The sequence below is a fragment of the Schistocerca americana genome, chromosome 1, assembly GCF_021461395.2.
Source record: "Schistocerca americana isolate TAMUIC-IGC-003095 chromosome 1, iqSchAmer2.1, whole genome shotgun sequence".
Lineage (NCBI taxonomy): Eukaryota > Metazoa > Arthropoda > Insecta > Orthoptera > Acrididae > Schistocerca > Schistocerca americana.
In genome coordinates this window covers 976,761,298-976,779,299 of record NC_060119.1, presented here as the reverse complement: position 1 = coordinate 976,779,299, position 18,002 = coordinate 976,761,298, and positions in this window count along the sequence as shown.

Below are 18,002 nucleotides of genomic sequence, written 5' to 3'. Positions count from 1 at the left end.
CTTAAAGGAAATCATTTATCTCTATTAATAACGTCATCAGATAATCGTATTTCGATGGATTCCTCGAGCACACAATCACCGTAACGAGAAGCTAGAGCAGTGATTTACGTCTCTTTAAACGACATGTTATGCCCTTCATTGAGACAATGTTCGACAACAGCAGATTTTTCATGCTGGAACAGATGTATGCGAGACTGATGTTCCACACATCAGTCATGAACAGTGCAAACAGTCTGTCCAATATAGGCCTTTCCACAATGGCAGGTAATTCTATAAACTCCAGGCTTTCTCAATCCCAAATCATCTTTAACAGATCCAAACAGGTCTCTAGTCTTGGCCAAATGCAAAAGAACACTTTTAATATCATATTTCCTGAAAATTCTAGAAATTTTTGAAGAAATACTTCCACTAAAGGGTAGAATGCAACTGATTTACTAGTATCTGACGCTGGTTCTCTTGATGGTTCCAACTGAAAAGCACTATGAATTTGATAATCGGCATATCCGTTGAGCCTGAAGACAGCCTTAAGATGATCCAATTCCTGTGTCAAATTTTCAGAATCATAAATGGTATAAACTCTCTTGACCAATATGCATAGAACTCCCATGCACTGTTGTGGTGGATGACAGCTCATAGAATGAAGATAGCGGTCCGTATGTGTGGGTTTATAGTATACGCCATGACCCAAAGTACCATTTTCTTTTCTCTGTTCCAGAACATCCAAAAAAGGTAATTTTCCATCTTTTTCAGTTTCCATCGAAAATTTGATGCATGAATGAAGACGGTTAAAATGATCTAAAAACTGATTAAGAGCTTCCATTCCATGTGACCAAACAATGAAAATATCATACACATATCGCAAATAACAAGTAGGTTGAAGAGAAGAAGTCGTGAGTGCCATATCTTCAAAATCTTCCATAAAAAGATTGGCGACAATAGGGGAAAGAGGACTGCCCATAGCCACACCGTCAGTTTGTTCAAAAAATACGCTAGAAAATAAAAAGTATGTCGATGTCAACACAGGTCAGTAGTTTTATCATCCAGAAGTTGACCAATTAACAACAGGGATTCTCGCACAGGCGCAGTGGCCTGGACCCGGAGTATAAAGGAGTCGCCGTTTCTGACGTTCATTCAGTTCCGGCGCTATTGTGTACTCAGGGATCATACCTGAAGATGGCGGCCAGATGGATCGCGGAAATATAATGTAGTGAAGAGGATCATATCTGGCAGCATACCCATGAAGAGCATAAACACACTGGTGCCATGCCTTTACATCCCAAGTGTATCATTACTACGATAAATACAACTGTACATTGCACATGTTTTATTATCAACAAAATATTTTTAATTTCTATTTCGATCACCTAAGCAAATCATTTTCTAGCATCAGTTACATCTGTTCAGCAGAAAAGTTCGGTGAGCCTGGCGTTAAAAATATGGCGTCGAATGTTGCTTGTTGCTGTCACTCAGAGCGCTGTAATGCCTAGATAGCATGGAGGAAAAAAATTGTATTCCTCTGTGGATGGTACTATCTCCACAACAGGTCTTGCCACCGTTATTTACTCTTGCTACTGCAGTTACTTGTAGCCAATTTAATATGATTTATTTCATTTCTAAGATATTCATGTCCCAAGTGACCTCCTTCCTTATTTCGTCTGAAAGTTACTGTCTAGCTTTAAACCTGGTTAAGAACTGGTAACATTTTACACATTATTTTAATATTCCAACAAGAATCGAAATGTTCATTTGCAACTCACTTGGTAAAATATTATAGTTTCTAATAACCAAAGAAAACGTTGTGATGTTCAGAGTCTAGCAATAATTTGGAATGACAACACTTACACCTTTCATTGTTAACTTTACATAAAAAGTCATCGTTAATGTTTGTATATGGACACGATATCCATAAATATTGTATGAGAAATCCCATTGTAAATTAGTTCAAATACATTCAAATTCAACAGGAGCTGGTACGATGGAAGGATTTATTCCCATTCAGATGGATGTTTCACCAAACTTTCAAATATCAAGCAGAGCTATAACTTGTGGTGGCAATTTTTTATCTTATGACCATTAGATCTCGCTCTGCATGAATCAAATGTCAAGTGGTTGGTCGAATGGCACTCAGTACTGTTTCGAGCTACACCACCTGTCGCGAAATGTCGCGCTCATAAAAACTTGAGTATTGTTTGCTCAACTTTAGTTAACGGGGAAATCATAATTCTATACAGTGACTCATAAACAAAATTACTACTATGTCAGACAAGCCATCTAGCTGTAGATACTTAGCATTTCCCATGCAAAGTCAGAATGGGTTTTACATAAGTACTGGTGAACCCAACAATGCATCGCAATTGCTAAATGCATATGGTAATTGGATTTGGATTTACATTCTAAACCCCCCCCCCCCCCACGCCACCTTCTCTGTGCATTACTTTCTGTTTCTGTTAGTCTCCACCTTCCCCTCTCTCTGTCCACATCCTCCTTCCCCTCTCTATGTCCATTCCCCCCACCCTCTCTCTGTCCATTTCCTCTTCTCTCCTCTCTCTGACCTTCATTATTGTTATTGCTAACATATCCTTGACTGGGAATTGTAGTCGATTGAAATGATTGAGTAAATTGGTTGGGTTTATTGGTATGTAGTGTATGCAAGAGACCCCTCCAACTGCTGGATCTGTGAGGCCAACAGCTTCAATTACAGTATTTCGCATAGTTTTAACCTGCAAGTGGGTAGGATTGCAAAGATTTGGACAATTTGTATTCTCTAGTAGTATTCTAATCAGAAGCTGATAAACCATAAACATGAGTTCGGTTTGATATGCCTGCGAAAAGAGCAAGAACAAATTTTTGCTTCGTAAAAATCTCACCTTACTTCTCAACATAATCCCTCTGAGGGATACACACTTGGTGTAGCGATCATACAGCTTTTTCATCTCACCATAAAATTCAGGTTCTGTCAAACTCTGCAAAATATTCGTTGACTGCAACTATCACTTCGTCATTTTATGTAACTGAAGGTGGAGGAGGGAGAAAGGAAAGGAAAGTGAAGGTACTAATATCTGCTGCATTGGAACTTTATGCAGAATCAGCAGCAATGAGTGAAAATGTGTACCAGATTGGGACGAGAACCTAGGATCTACCGCTTACTAGGGAGTTGTGTTAACCACTGAGCCACCCCAAAACAGTGTCATCATAAATGTGTGGACTATCTTGATACGCTCCCAGGCCGACCAGATTTCCTAACTATTATCACCTATCCACAGCCGCCATCCATGTCCTCCATGCTCGTTGATTTTAAATTCCTACTGGAGGTCCAACGTAAACGTGCATCCACGCTGAAGTTCTTATATTAATTACCCACTGAGGTGAATCAGTTGTATGAATGCAGACATGTCCAAAAGAACAGACATCAGACATTCATATAACTTCCTCATTCGATGAGAATTTCTTTCCAAGCAAGCCAAAGCTTTAAGTTAGGGAATAGGAAGAAGGCATTTGGGACTATGTCTGGTGAATAGGGTGGTTGAGAAACCAATTCAAAGCCCAGTTCATGCACTTTCGGCACTGTTATCACTAATTTGTGAGAAGCTGCCTTATTCTGGCGAAAGTACACTTTTTGCTTGCCAGTCTTTTCCATTTTCTCCCAACAGATGCTTCAAATGATCCGATAATGAAGCATAATAGGATCCAGTTGATATTCTTCCTTATTCCAAGTAATCTGGTAGAATTATTCCTTGGGAATCCCAAAAAACAGTGGCCTCACCTTAGCAGCTGAGAAAATGGTCTTTGCCTTCTGTGCATTTTCTTCCGCGTTTATCCATCGTTTTGATTGCTGTTTTGACTCTGGTGTGCAATAACAGATCCTGGTTTCATCAACAGTCACAAATTGGCGCAAAAAGCTCTTGCAGATTGAGGTTAAGCATTGCCAGACATTGTGCTGAAATGTTGTGCCAGATGCTCTTTTGATCGATTGTGACCAACTGCAACACCCGCCTCACACACAGCTTCTTCATGGCCAATTCTAGATGGAAGATATTATGCACTCACTCGAATGAGATGCCTACAGTCTCAGCAACCCTACTAATTTTTAATCAGCGGTGTTGCATTACTTATCACGGATTTTGTCAACCGTTTCCTTTATGGTGACCTCAATTAGATGGCTGTCTATATAATCCAGAAGTCAATGGTCTTCAATGATGGTGCAGAGTTCATTTGAACTTCAACCATATCTCTTTTTATTTGTGTGGCAGTCTAACTGTTCAACGTTTAATTAGGTCACAAAACTCCGTTTTTCTCCATTCGGAATCGTAGTCGATGCACTGACTGACTAAGATGGCTGTCAACAACGAACTGCATTCTGTAAATAGTTGAAATTCCTTATAGATGCTTAGAATAATCAAGGTTACCAACCAAGAAAGTACAACAAAATGTTAAATTCTTTCATGGACGTTTATCAGACTTATCCCACCAGCCTTGTAAAACTTTCCTGTTTTATGTAAAAACAATGGCGAGGAAGAAAACAAAACAGCACACTGTTATCAATACAATTTTTGTTTGACATAAGGAGCACAGCGTGGTTATATGGACAAGAAAAAAAAATTCCCAGATTTTCCAGTTAAAAATACACTTTTTCTCAGGTGAAAACACACTTTTTTCCTGGTGAAAATTCACTTTTTCGCAGGTGAAAATTCACTTTTTCCCAGGTGAAAGTACATTATTTTCTTTGTTAAGTGTCATTATACTTTCTGTCAGAGCTCCAAAACTTATCAGTCCTTTGAATAGGGATGGTTTTATACACCGGCATACAGCTTCCCGGTACTTTAGGCCACGAAAGCTAGAAAAAGCTTGTAAAGATCTTTGATGTGCAGCAACATTTATACTGCATAATTTCATATTACGGAAGTATAAACACAAAATCCACCAAATATAGCATGGTAGCTTCCGAAATACTGAAATCTAGATTGCGACGCACTTTTGTCAGCCAATTACGGTTCATGTCATGTAATCTCTCCAGACATTGACAGTACACATTCAGTGCATAGGATGTGTGACATATTCTGCCAGTAGCAGCATCGTAGGACATGTGATGTAGTCAGCCAGGAGCAATATCGCTGTGAAGTACCGCGAACACGCAGATAAGAAAAGTTAATGGCTTAAATTAATATGCAACCCTATAGCTACAAGAAAAGCTAAGAGTTTACATATAATATGGATCGTCAAAAAGTTTTTGCGGTTTTTTCCCGAGGGTGTGGTTGGGCGGGATCCTAAGAGCAGAGCTTAAATTTCGGCGGCTGAATATTTCAAGTGAGCTCGATTATAAATTTCACCGCTGTGCACCGAACTTGTCTTAGGTTATCTGGGTGAATACATATTCAGTCAAGCAGTTACTTTTCCATAGAAAAGCCAGATATGTGTGAAATTGCTCTAGAATTTACTTCACACTTTTTATGAAGGATAATTATACTTTCTGCCATCGTTATTGCATAATTTATAGTCTATGAAATACCTAAAAGAAATATGATCAATTATCCTTGAAACTTTAGCGTTGTTACCGTTCAAGACATACCAAACACAAGTGTGCCAGTAAAATTTTAAGTAACAGCATAAATGGCTGATCTTTTGGGCCCGAAATTTTTCGAAGGGCCTGGACCTCAACGTTAAGATTTGGATGAGTGTCCAACGCTCCGTGATTTAAGAAATGCGTCGCACATTCTCGCACATAACGTAATTTATCTTGCATGAAAGGAAATTTACTTTGAAAGTAACGCTTATGAAACCACCATTCGCAATATTTTCCAGCAACCTGTTAGAAATGTAAACAGTTGTGACATCATGCTCATCTTATCGAGGCTCACAAGAAACATGCATCGAAAGCAGTTTTTTGTTATGAAGTATTGCATAGTCTTTGACACGTTTTGCTGTTGGCAGATGCTTGTGTATGCACTGTGTTGTGTTGTTGGAAATGGTGCATTTTCTTTGCAACTTAAGTTTTATTTCAGTCTTACTCTCTCATTTATGTTTTATGGCTGCAGTATTATTCCACAGTAGTGGGCTAAAGTAAACTTCTTTGTTAGAGTATCAGTTCTTACCAATCAAAATTACAAAAATTTAACTGAAAACTAATCCAAAAGTTCTAAAAAATTCCTCGGGTTTTTCCCAGATTTCTCCTACATGAAAATATTCCTGGGATTTTCACGGATATTTCGGTTGTCCCAAACCATATACACCCTGGGGAATGAATATATGTGGGAGAAACAGTTAGTCTAGTGGTTTACGCTCCCTACTACGTAAGTTGAAACTGACAGCAAGAAAGAAAACAAAACTGTACATTTTCACAGCATAGCATGTTGTTCCTAGAAGTCGGTTTTAACAGAAACCGGCTACATTGTCGTTTAAAATCTATATAGCCTATGTCCATCTCCATTTTTATAAGTATACTGTGAAAAATTTGGAGTAAATCAGTCAAGAACTTTTCAAGATCTTTGCTATTAATGTTTCCTATTAAATATTACGATTATGTACATAGTACATAGCCAGTTCCTGTTTGAATATTTATAGACCATCATGAAAAGACTTGAACTAAATTGCCAACAACTTTCTGAGGTATTTGGTAAATGCTAAACAATGACAAGTATTTTTTTTACGTAGATTGATATTTATATATTACTCAAGTGTATAGTGTATGTATGTGCAAATATTTATTGGGACATTGTCTAAAAATTTCAAGTCACCCTGTCAAGAACTATATATTACAGTATATATATTTGTATATTACAAGAAGTAAAAAATAAGTAAGTTATATCTATCTGAATGTTAATTAGAGTATTGTGTATAATTTAAAGCAAACCTGTATTAGAAAAATTTGTAACATATATCCATCCAAATGTTTATCACAGGATATTGTAAAAATTTGAAGTAAGACAGTCACGAATTTATCTCAATTTTTGCTAACACACACAAACACTTATAATGCAGCCTTTGTCCATACCAATGTTTATTAGAGTATTGTGGTACAATTTGAACTTTTCGAGAGGTCTGCTAACAATGTTTCCTCTTTATATATTGCTAATGAGCCTGGCAATTCTGCACATGTGTTTAATATGTATGGAAATTCGATGAACATCCTAATCTATAACATTTTCATTGCCCCTCTATTTGTCGATCTCCTCTTCCTGACCTCTCTTTCTGTCCATCAACTACTCCTGACTCAATCTGTGCATCTCCTCCTCCCCCTCTCTGTCCATCTGTTCCTTCCCCTTTTCTGTGTCCATTTCCTCTCTCCCCTCTCTGTCCACCTCCTCTTCCCTCCTCTCTCTGACGATTGACGATTAGCCTTGTTTATTGGTATTGCAAACAAAACCTTGACTGGGAACGGAAGTCATGTAAAATGAATGGGAAGTCAGTTGGTACCATTGGTAAATGGGTATGAGAGAGACATCTCCAACTGTTCGATCTGTGAGCATAATAGTTTCACTGACGGTATTTCATATAGTTTTAATTTGCAAGTGGGTAGGATTACAAAGTTTCAGATAACCGACCGTAAGGAAGTAAACAAAACAGCACACTGTTATCTATACAACTTCTGAGTAAATTATATATATAGAGAAACAATATACATGGGAGTAACAATATATGTAACTGTTCAAATGCCCTGCTGTTGTTGTTAAAACAGGCTGCAAGAAAGAAAACGAAACTGCACATTTTCACTGTACAGCATTTTGTTTCTCACAGTGACTTTGAACAGAAAATATCTGCCTTAACGTTTATTAGAATACTGTGTAAATCAGTCAAGAACTTTTCAAGATTTTTGGTAACAACATTTCCCCTTTATGTATTGTGTATGTTACATTACACATAGCGTTTGTTGTCCAAATGTTTATTACAATATCATGTAAGATATAAAGTAAATTTGTTAAAAATTTTCAAGACGTTTGCTAACAACATGTCCCCCTATGTCCACCCAAACTTTTGTTAGAGTATCATGTAAAATTTTGAAGTAAATCAGTTTTTCTTCTCTTTACATAGTAGTGTAGATATGTACAAAAATATTTTGCCTCTTTCCATCTGAAGGTTTTTACGGTATCACTTAAACATTTGCACTAAATCTGTCAAGAACGTTTCAAGACTTTTTGTAACAACTTTAACCCTGTGGTTAAAATTGTGTACATTAATTTTCACGATGTCTTAACTGCAATAGAAATATTTTTCCTCAATTGGGAGCTGATGTACACATTTGTGAATGTTCATTCTTTTCACAATGCACAAGTGCTGCCATCTGTTGTGCAGTGCTATAAACATATCAACAGATTAATGTAGCAGTGCAGAGCAGTTCGTGACCTTGAAAGTACCTGATAGTCTTTGGTAAGCTATAACCCACAGTATAGTTGAGTACCAGTATTGTTGTTTTGCATGAACATTGTAGAATGTTCGATTTATTTATTACAACAATCAATATTTCAAAATCATTTGTTTTAGTCAACAAAAAGAAGCGATGTTTTTCTGTGTACACAATTGTAGCCATGAGACCTCAAGAACAATGTTTTACACAACATTGAGTATCTTGTGTTTCCTTTACATGAAGTGCTTGTTGGAACAATTTCTTTTTATCCTGACGATTGTATGAGTTTTGACTGGGATTTATTCAAAACGTATGAAGTATGTTGTATTACTAGGTATTGTTATGAGTAACAATTAGGAAAATAGACATAGCATTGAAGCTCCAGTTGATGACAATGTCGTTAGGTCTACTGTAAATTATTATTTTAGGGAAATACCACTACTGATATTATTATTTGTGAATATTTCAGTTCTGTTCATCATGTCAAAGAAACAGTATTTCAACATGGAGCGAGATGCAGATTCCATTTTAGAGGTGCTGCTGAATGGAGAGGTGTCAGATTTCGATTTATCATCAGATGAAGAACCAGTTCCTGATGTAGAATCCTACTGTACTTCTTGAAAATGCAATTATTCTTGGACAGTATGCCCAGAAATAGATTCTTCCAACTAAGAACAAATTTACATCTTGTTAACAACATGGCTATACCAGCAGACAATAAGGGCAAGTTCTATTAAGTTCGGTCTATATATACTGCCATCCGTAACAGATGTCTGGAGTTATCTGTGGAGGAAGAGCTTGCTGTTGATGAGGCAATGATACAATTCACAGGGAAGCTGTCAGTAAAACAGTATGTGAAGGGCAAGCCTCCTCCGTGGGGTATCAAAATGTACATGTTATGTGGTAAGAGGGGACAAGCTTATGATTTTATTCTTTATCAGGGAGCATTGACTGAATTTGAGACATCTTTGTTAAAGGAATTTGGCCAAGGTCCAACAGTAGTTTTACAATTATCCCAGAGAATAAAAACCAAATGGGGCATAAGATATATTTTGATAATATCTTTTCTTCATACAAGCTTTTCCAAGCGTTGAAACAAGGAAAAAATTGTGCTGCTGGAACTGTCAGAGTTAATCGTTTTGCAAATCCTCCTCTAATTCCAGATAAGGAGGCAATGAAGAAGGAAAGAGGATTTTCAGAAGAAATTTTTAGCGCAGATGACATAATACTGGTAAAATGGGATGACAACAAAACAGTTGTTCTAGGATCTAATTTCACTGGAAAAGGAGAAATTGACAAAGTTGAACGCTGGGACAAAAAAAGAAAGTAAATATGTTACTATCGCTCGACCAGAGATTGTAAAATGCTACAACCATGGCATGGGCGGAGTTGATCTTTTTGATCAATTGATGCCATACTACAGAATTTTTATAAAGTCAAAGAAATGGACACTCAGAGCTATTTTCCATGCTGTAGATTTTGCTGTGGTACAGAGCTGGCTCGAATACAGGAAAAATGCCAATGCAGTTGGTCTACCAACGAAGAAAATAATGGATCTCCTACACTTCCGTATGAAGCTGGCTGATGTTCTGGTGTTAAGTGGGATGGATACCTCAAATAGAAAATGGGGCCAACCCTCTGCCACACCTCCAGATACACCTGTTCAAAGATGACGAGGAGAAACTAGGCCTCCTGAAGAGATTCAGTATGATGGAACACAACACTTGCCTCTTCATGAAAGTGGTGAACTGCCTACCAGGTGCAAATTTCCAGGATGCAATGGACGTTCACGAATAAAATGTGAAAAATGGAGCATACATCTTTGTTTGTCAAAGGAAAAAAACTGTTTCCGTTCATTTCATGTCAATTAGAACCACATAATGAACATAATTTCCGACTCATTTCATTTTTAATTAAAACTATGGTGAATTTTGCATGTATTTTGTGTGTAAATGATTTCAAATTTATGTGTAATGTTTAAATTAATTAGTTTTGTCTGGTATGATTTCAGTGTTGATTGAGACCCAGTGTACACAAATGTGTACAAAATTTTTTTCGAAAATGGTAACATATCTTCTTATAAATGTTGCTTCTAAAATCATTAAAAAAATCGTCCAAGTCCATTACAGTATTCAAAAAAATTTCCTTCCTCCAGAAAAAATACAGGTCTGAAAGGGTTAAATGATGTATCTTACCATGTACCTTACCATGTACAAACCCTCAGGATTGATGGAGTAGAGGATATGAAACAAATAAGGTCTAATGAACTTAAGTCCAGAAGTGCACAGGTCTGAAAGGGTTAAATGATGTATCTTACCATGTACCTTACCATGTACAAACCCTCAGGATTGATGGAGTAGAGGATATGAAACAAATAAGGTCTAATGAACTCAAGTCCAGAAATGCACAGTTTCCATGCTAGAGATCATATATTCAATCATACATTGTTACAGAGACTGTGGTTTAATACATGCTGTACCATGCAGCTATAATTACAGTTTGCATGGTTTCCTCTTAGAGCATGGTACTGCTCCTCAAACGCCATGCGATAGTGCCCTAGCCTGCCATAGTAATTGATAATGTTGTGTCCAATTCACTCTTCTTGCTGACTGATCTTGTAGTGGATGTGATACAGCGTTGTGCACAACGGTTTCCATATTCGAATTGAGAGTTTGCTGACATAGTGTTTACTTACAGAAAAGCAAATTGCAGTTGGTGGCAGGCAGCAAGATTGTATCAGAAGACCTATCCCCACTGACAACAACCACAGCATTCAATGTTTTCGCCATTTGTCTTAGACAGGGTCGTTTCAGGAAGCAGGAAATTATGAAGGACATACGCAGAATATTTGGACACCAGACTTGGAGGAAAATGTGATAACACTGTGGAAGGCGACTACCATGTCAGTACAAGGCAGCTGGCCCACAACCGCGTGGAACATCTTCCATGACCATTGTTACTACCTGTATCACTTACAGTGTGTGCAGGGCTTACTAGCAGCAGACATTGCACATTGCCAGTTTTGTAACTGGTTTCTTCACCAGGCAACCACATTATCATTATTTGTGTCATTCATCCTATTCACAGATGAGGCCATCTTTCCCATGGGTGCTATCTTCAACTGTCATAACAGTCTTCTGTGGGATGCAAAGCCCCCATTGTATGGTGACAGCGAAATATCAGCATTGGTGCAGCTGGAATATTTGGGTCAGGTAACAAGTGGCCGTATTTTGGGGACCAGTCTTCCTTCCACATCGCTTAACAGGCCGGAACTATCGACGTTTCTTGTGGGAGACTTTGTTTCCCCTGCTGAAAGAAATGCCACTGATGACTGGAAGGGTTATGTGGCTGCTATATGATGGTGCTCCGGCCCCCTCTTCCGATATCGTCCAGATGCATCTCAATCATGTCTTTCCTGGTCGATGGATTGGACACTGTGGTCCAGTTGAATGACTTTCTCATTCACTGGATACTAACCCTTGCAATTTACGGTTAATGGGGCCATCTAAAAGGCATTGTGTATGCAGAGCCGATTCCAGATGTGGAGACAATGGAGTAGCACATTCATGCCACCTTTGACACTGTTCAGATCCAAACTGGCAGACAGTAACATGTGAGACAGAACGTGCTATGGCGCCTACGCACATACATTGAGGCACATGGAAACCATTTTCAAAACATACTGTAACTGTGGCTGTACGGTAAAAAGCATATTAGACTGCAGTCTCTGTAGTAATGAATGATTGAATAAATGGTCTCTAGTATGAAACCCATGCATTTCCCCAGACATCATTCCATTAGATCTTGTTTGTTCTGTATCTTCTCATTGATAAATCCCAAGAGTTTGTACAAGGTGGAAAAATCGCCCTATATATATATATATATATATATATATATATATATATATATAAGTGTATATTCATCACATATATATTCATATATATGTATATTCATCATATATATATATATATATATATATATATATATATATATATATATATATATAGGGATTTATCGATGAGAAAATACAGAACAAAAAAGATCTAATGGACTTATATCTGAGGAAATGCATGGGTTTCATACTAGAGACTATTTATTCAATCATTTATTGCTATAGAGACTGCAGTCTAATATGCACTTTATCGTGCAGCCACAGTTACAGTACATGTTGAAGAAAATGGTTTCCATATGCCTCATGTAATAGAGAAGTGTATTGCCTATGTCTGACCAATTAGTTATTAGAGTATTGTGCAAAAATGTAACATAAATTGATCAAGAACTTTTTCGATTTTTGCTAGCAACTTTTTCTCTTCATATATTATATACATTTTTATACAACATATATATTTAAAAATTATGTAAACTGAGTTTGCCGACATATTTGTTAGAGCATTGTGTAAAGAAGACTTGAGGTTAATCAGGCAAGAACCTTTCGAGAGTTTTCAACATTTCCCCCTTTACATGTTATTTATGCACCAAATATATTGAAAATATGAAATATGTATCCTATGTCTATACAAACATAGAGTATCGTGTATGATTTTGAAGTAAACTGGTCAGAACTTTCCAAGATTTTAGGTAACGTCATTTCCTCTTAATTTTTTTAAAAAAATATATAGCCTATGTCCATTTCAGTGTTTATTAGTGCACCATGTAGAAATCTGAGGCAAACTGGCCAAGAAATTTTCGAGATTTTTGGTCTTGTCTTTATACAGTGGTATAAATTGGCTTTAGCGAGGGTGTTGCAACAAAGTAATGTTGAAATTATAAGGCCATTAGAACTTTAGACACATTGGTATCTTTTGTGCCTTACTGTGCAAAATATATCTAGCCAAGCTTGAAGAAAGCATCTGCACAAGAGGAAATATGATTAACAGTAAAATTTGTTTGGCTGTTGTGTATGAGAATCAGGTCTTGAGACTCTACCATACCTGCTACAGGAATAACACATACACCAGAATATCTTGAGCACAACAATGGAACTTCATTTGATCGTCAAATGCTAAATACAGAGCTCATGAGGATGAAAACTAAACACCTGGCTCGTGAGACCAGAAATGGGAGAACATATCAGTTGAACTTAGTGAGGTACTTTGTACGTAGGAATCCATACAAGACTAAAGGTAAAAACATAGAACAACCAATGTACAAGAAGCAACAAAACACGTAATAAAACTCTACATGTCATGAGAACAAAACACAGCATCCCTAGGGGAGTGTGTGGAATTACTTGGCGCGAAAATTGACACTTGTACTCTGGCTGACACTCGCCCACTAACACAACATACACCAGATGATGGAACATGTAAGCCAGCTTCACCCTGTCTATGGTGACTGTGGTACATTTTCCATGGAAGAGAATGTTCATGCAGTCTCCCATGCTGACAACCTGGTGTGGACCAGTTTACAGGAGCTTGAGAGCTGGTCTGGTGTCTTCACCATGTAGCATCACGTGTGAACACAAGCTGAGGTGCTTGTGTGCATACAGCAGACTGATACCATGTCTGAATAGTTGCTGGGGGCATATCTTCTCTATGTGCTCTCTGAGACGCCCAACGAGCATAGATGGGTCGATCTCTTCTTGCAGGGCAGCTTCCACGAAATAGCAGGGTAGTCTGTGTGCTTCCTCATATACAAGCTCTGCCAAGGGACCACCAACGTCTGGTCTGTAGGTGCCATGAAGCCCAGGGGAGACGATTCATAGAACCTCAGTCCACCAGGCCACATGGCACATTAGGGCTGCGTTTAGGGTGTGGTGCCACAGTTCCACCATTCTATTGTTGGCCAGGTGGTACCTGGTCGTCTGATGATGAGTCACGCCGCAAAAGTTCCAATTTTTGCGAAAAGCTCGGACTTAATTTGTCTGCCTCTATCAGTTGTGACATGGAAAGGGCAGCCAAACCGCAGTATCAAGTGCGTTACAAAGTCCAGTGACAAGGTTTCAGCCGAGATACTGTCTGTCGGAATTGCTTTGGGTCAACAAATGAATCTCTTGACACTGGTGAGTAGGTAATGCTGGTCGTTCGAGGGTGGTAGCAGCCCCACTACACTGATGTGGACATGTGTAAAATGCACTGTGCCGTCATGTAAATTACCTACTGGAACATGAACATACCTGCTAACCTTGCTGCATTTGCACTGTAGACAGCACTTTGTCCACTCCCTGCAATTGTTCTTCATCCCTGGCCACATGAAGTTAGCTAGAACTAGGCAGAGCATAGATCTCATACTTGGGTGTCACAGGTTTTGCAGGGATTTGAAAACTTGCCAAAGGAATTTTGGAGGCAGTATAGACATGGCTTGGCTGTGGACACATCACAGTAAGATTGTTCGCCAGTGCCAGGAATGTGCACATGTTGTAGTCGTAATGATGATTGCATGTCTTATAACAGGTCTTGAAGCTCTTGATCTGACTTCTGTGCTTCTGCGAGTGCCGTATAATCCATTGTAAAGATGCTTTCGACATGAAAGAGGCAATCTGCCATGATGTCATCCAGACATGAGATGCGCTGGACATCTGTGGTGAATTAGGCTACATACAGCAGCCAGTTGTGTTGCCTTGGCAAGCACCTCAGGTTATTTTGCTGGAAGGCGAATGTCAGCAGCTTGTGCTCACTAAATATTGTGAAGGTGTAAGCTTCAACATGAGGATGGGAGTACTTCACAGTTTCGTGCATCACAAGTAATTCCCTGTCATACGCACTCCATTTCTTCTGTGAGGCGATTAGCATTTTAGAAAGAAAGTTAGTGGCTGCCATGTCTCATCAACACATTGTTGAAGTACACTGTCGTTTGTCATCTGACTCGCATCTACTAACATAGTCAATGGTTCATTCTGTTCAGGATGTGCCAACATTGCCATGTCCAGTACCACTTGTTTGGACTTCTGAAATACAGCGATCATATCATCTGTCCAGGTTCACAACACCATCACCAGAGAGTGCTGTTGGCCCTCCCCCACTTCCCCCTCCCCTTCTCCCCACATCTGAAATTGGCAGGAAATTCGCTCTGTCTGTGTCGAGCTACTGGACTGGGAGTGCCTCACAATGGTAGACTAACACAGAGTGCATAAGACATTTTTAAATAATTTGTTTCTAAGTATTGTTTATTTATTTCTGAAATCGCAATACACCTCGAAATTGACACAGGTGTTTAAGCAATTTAGACGATATTAAACAATTGCGGTGCTTTTTTGTTATTCTGATAGTGAAAAGAACCACAGAATTACATTGTCACAGATCGCACTACACATATATGAAAAACTTTCTCGCAAGTGCTCCGTGCACCAGAGTCACAGCCACTGGAAGAATCCATGAACTGGACCATTCCACAACAAACATCAGCCACTGGCAATCAGGAACTGCAGGGCTGCGTTAAGCACTTCCTGTGGTGCTAGAAATACCTCAGACTTCTTCCTCCTTCCTGGCACACTTTCTTTGTGGCACACGGATACCCCTTGTCATTTAACACGAGCTGCTTCAGGAGTTATTAAACTTGTGTTTAAGCAATGTGCAGAGTATCGTCAGATACATATCTCGAAGATGTTATAGGAACTAAATGTACCACTGCACAAAGAGAGAGAGAGAGAGAGAGAGAGAGAGAGAGAGAGAGAAAGAGGGAGAACTTTGCAGATGATGCAAACATGTAAACAGTTCGCGATCTAATTACACGTTTCATTCCGAAGAATATCGCCACACTTGAACTCAGTCTCTAAAAGGATCGTGGCGGGCTCTGATATATTTGTGAAACTTCCCAGTCTTCATCCAGCCTTCCGTGAGACACATCAGCTGCAGTATCCGATTTTACATACCGAAACGAAGACATTTGAAAGTCGAAATACATATATCTGTAACTTCTAACAATACCACCACTTGCAAAGTAGGTTAGAAATCAGATTAATAATATTGCTCACACAGCATATGTTCGCTTTATCGGGCAACAACAAAGTTATTGACTGTGGCTTGTATCGTCAAAATGGAAATAATGAAGTCACTGTAAAAAAGTCATTAATTTTGGCACTTATCTTGAATGGATTCCCATGTAGATTTTGTCGAAGTTGTTATGGCTCATCTTGTTGGTTCTAGGGTGATTCCACTTTGACTGCTAGAAGGTCCAGGTCTGTATTTTAGCAATATTTGAAGACCTAACAAATGCGTTTTTCAGGAAATTCTTAATGACCAAACAATCCCAGATCAGAACAATGGTATCATAGAAATAATTTTTAACTTGGTGTTCACGATCCACATTTTTATTAAACTTCTTGTAAATTCACGTATACTCCTTCTTAATTGTCACATGATCAAGAAAACAGTTTTTGTATCAATCTTCATATATTTAATTTCCACTTTAACCAAACAGGAGACTTGACTGTCCTTTTACAAAGCGAAATAACAATTTAACTTCTGCCAAAGTGAAACAAAGACTGCTCTGTGCGCATTCGCGCCAAAAACGGTTTCAAGTTAGTCAAAGATTGTGACAGTCTCACAGAAATGAATACACATAAGAACCATGTCACTGTAAGATATCGATACATCGGAGTACCTATACATTAATAAAACCAAATGTGAATATTGTCACAAAAATATGTCTGTTACTTCGCAGAAAAGTGGTACGATATTACTGGTATCGAGAACTGGGGTTGGAGTGCCGTAATGATCACGTAAATAGAGAACCATTACAAACTCTAAAAGGAATTTCCGATTCCTACAGCTGCTGTGGTTTCATCACTTTTCTGAAACGCTGAGTGGGCTTCATTTATATTTGCTTGTGAAGTCAGGGATGTTAAGGTTCTTATTTTTCATTTTCCTCACTTTTCGAAGCACACTATCGTGGCCAGTACGAAAGCAGAGTCCTCAAGGTCATGGCTGTTGCCTGCTGCCAGCAGGGGCTGTTAGCTGTGATTCGCCCGCCTCTCGGCTTTTTGCCCTGTAAGTACAGTTAGCGGTTCGGTAGGTCAGAGTAGCTGAAAGCTCAGTGTTACCCGTGCTATATTGAGCGTTTACATCTGATCTCAGTGTGTTACTGTCTTTTGAAAGGTGCATTGATGTGTGTTCGGTGGTGAAAAACAATGCAGGAGCAACGGCCTACTTGTAGTACTCCTCCGGTCGGTGTGCGTTAAGGGCGGAAAGACATTCTTAAACATCGAAAATTATCGTATCGAATGTACTCATGTTTTTTACTGATCTGGTCGACAGTGAAGAAGCGAGGAATAACTTAAATTTTGCTCAAATTCATAAACTTACTGCTAAAGTGCGTGGTGTCTCCAAGTCAACTGTAGGCCGTATTAGCAAATATATGTCATTGGCAGAAGCTCCAGACATGAAGAAGTGTTTGGATTCTCCAAGAAAGGGATACGAACGTGAACGGAAATTCGCCTTTGGCGATTTTAACAAAGAGCTCGTATGTAGAACTGCACTTGGATATTACGACAGAGGAGAGTATCCAACTGCTAGCAAAATACAGACTGACTTCCGTAAAAAAATTAATTACTCGGTCTCAGAGACCTCCGTTCTTCGTCTTCTCCGCTCCCTTGGTTTGCGATTCAAGAAGTGTAATGACGGACGGAAAGTATTAATGGAACGCAGAGACAGTCCAACAGCAAGAGCGAAGTTTTTGCGTGCAATACACTTTTTGCGTTCTGAAGATACCAGGCCTATAGTATACT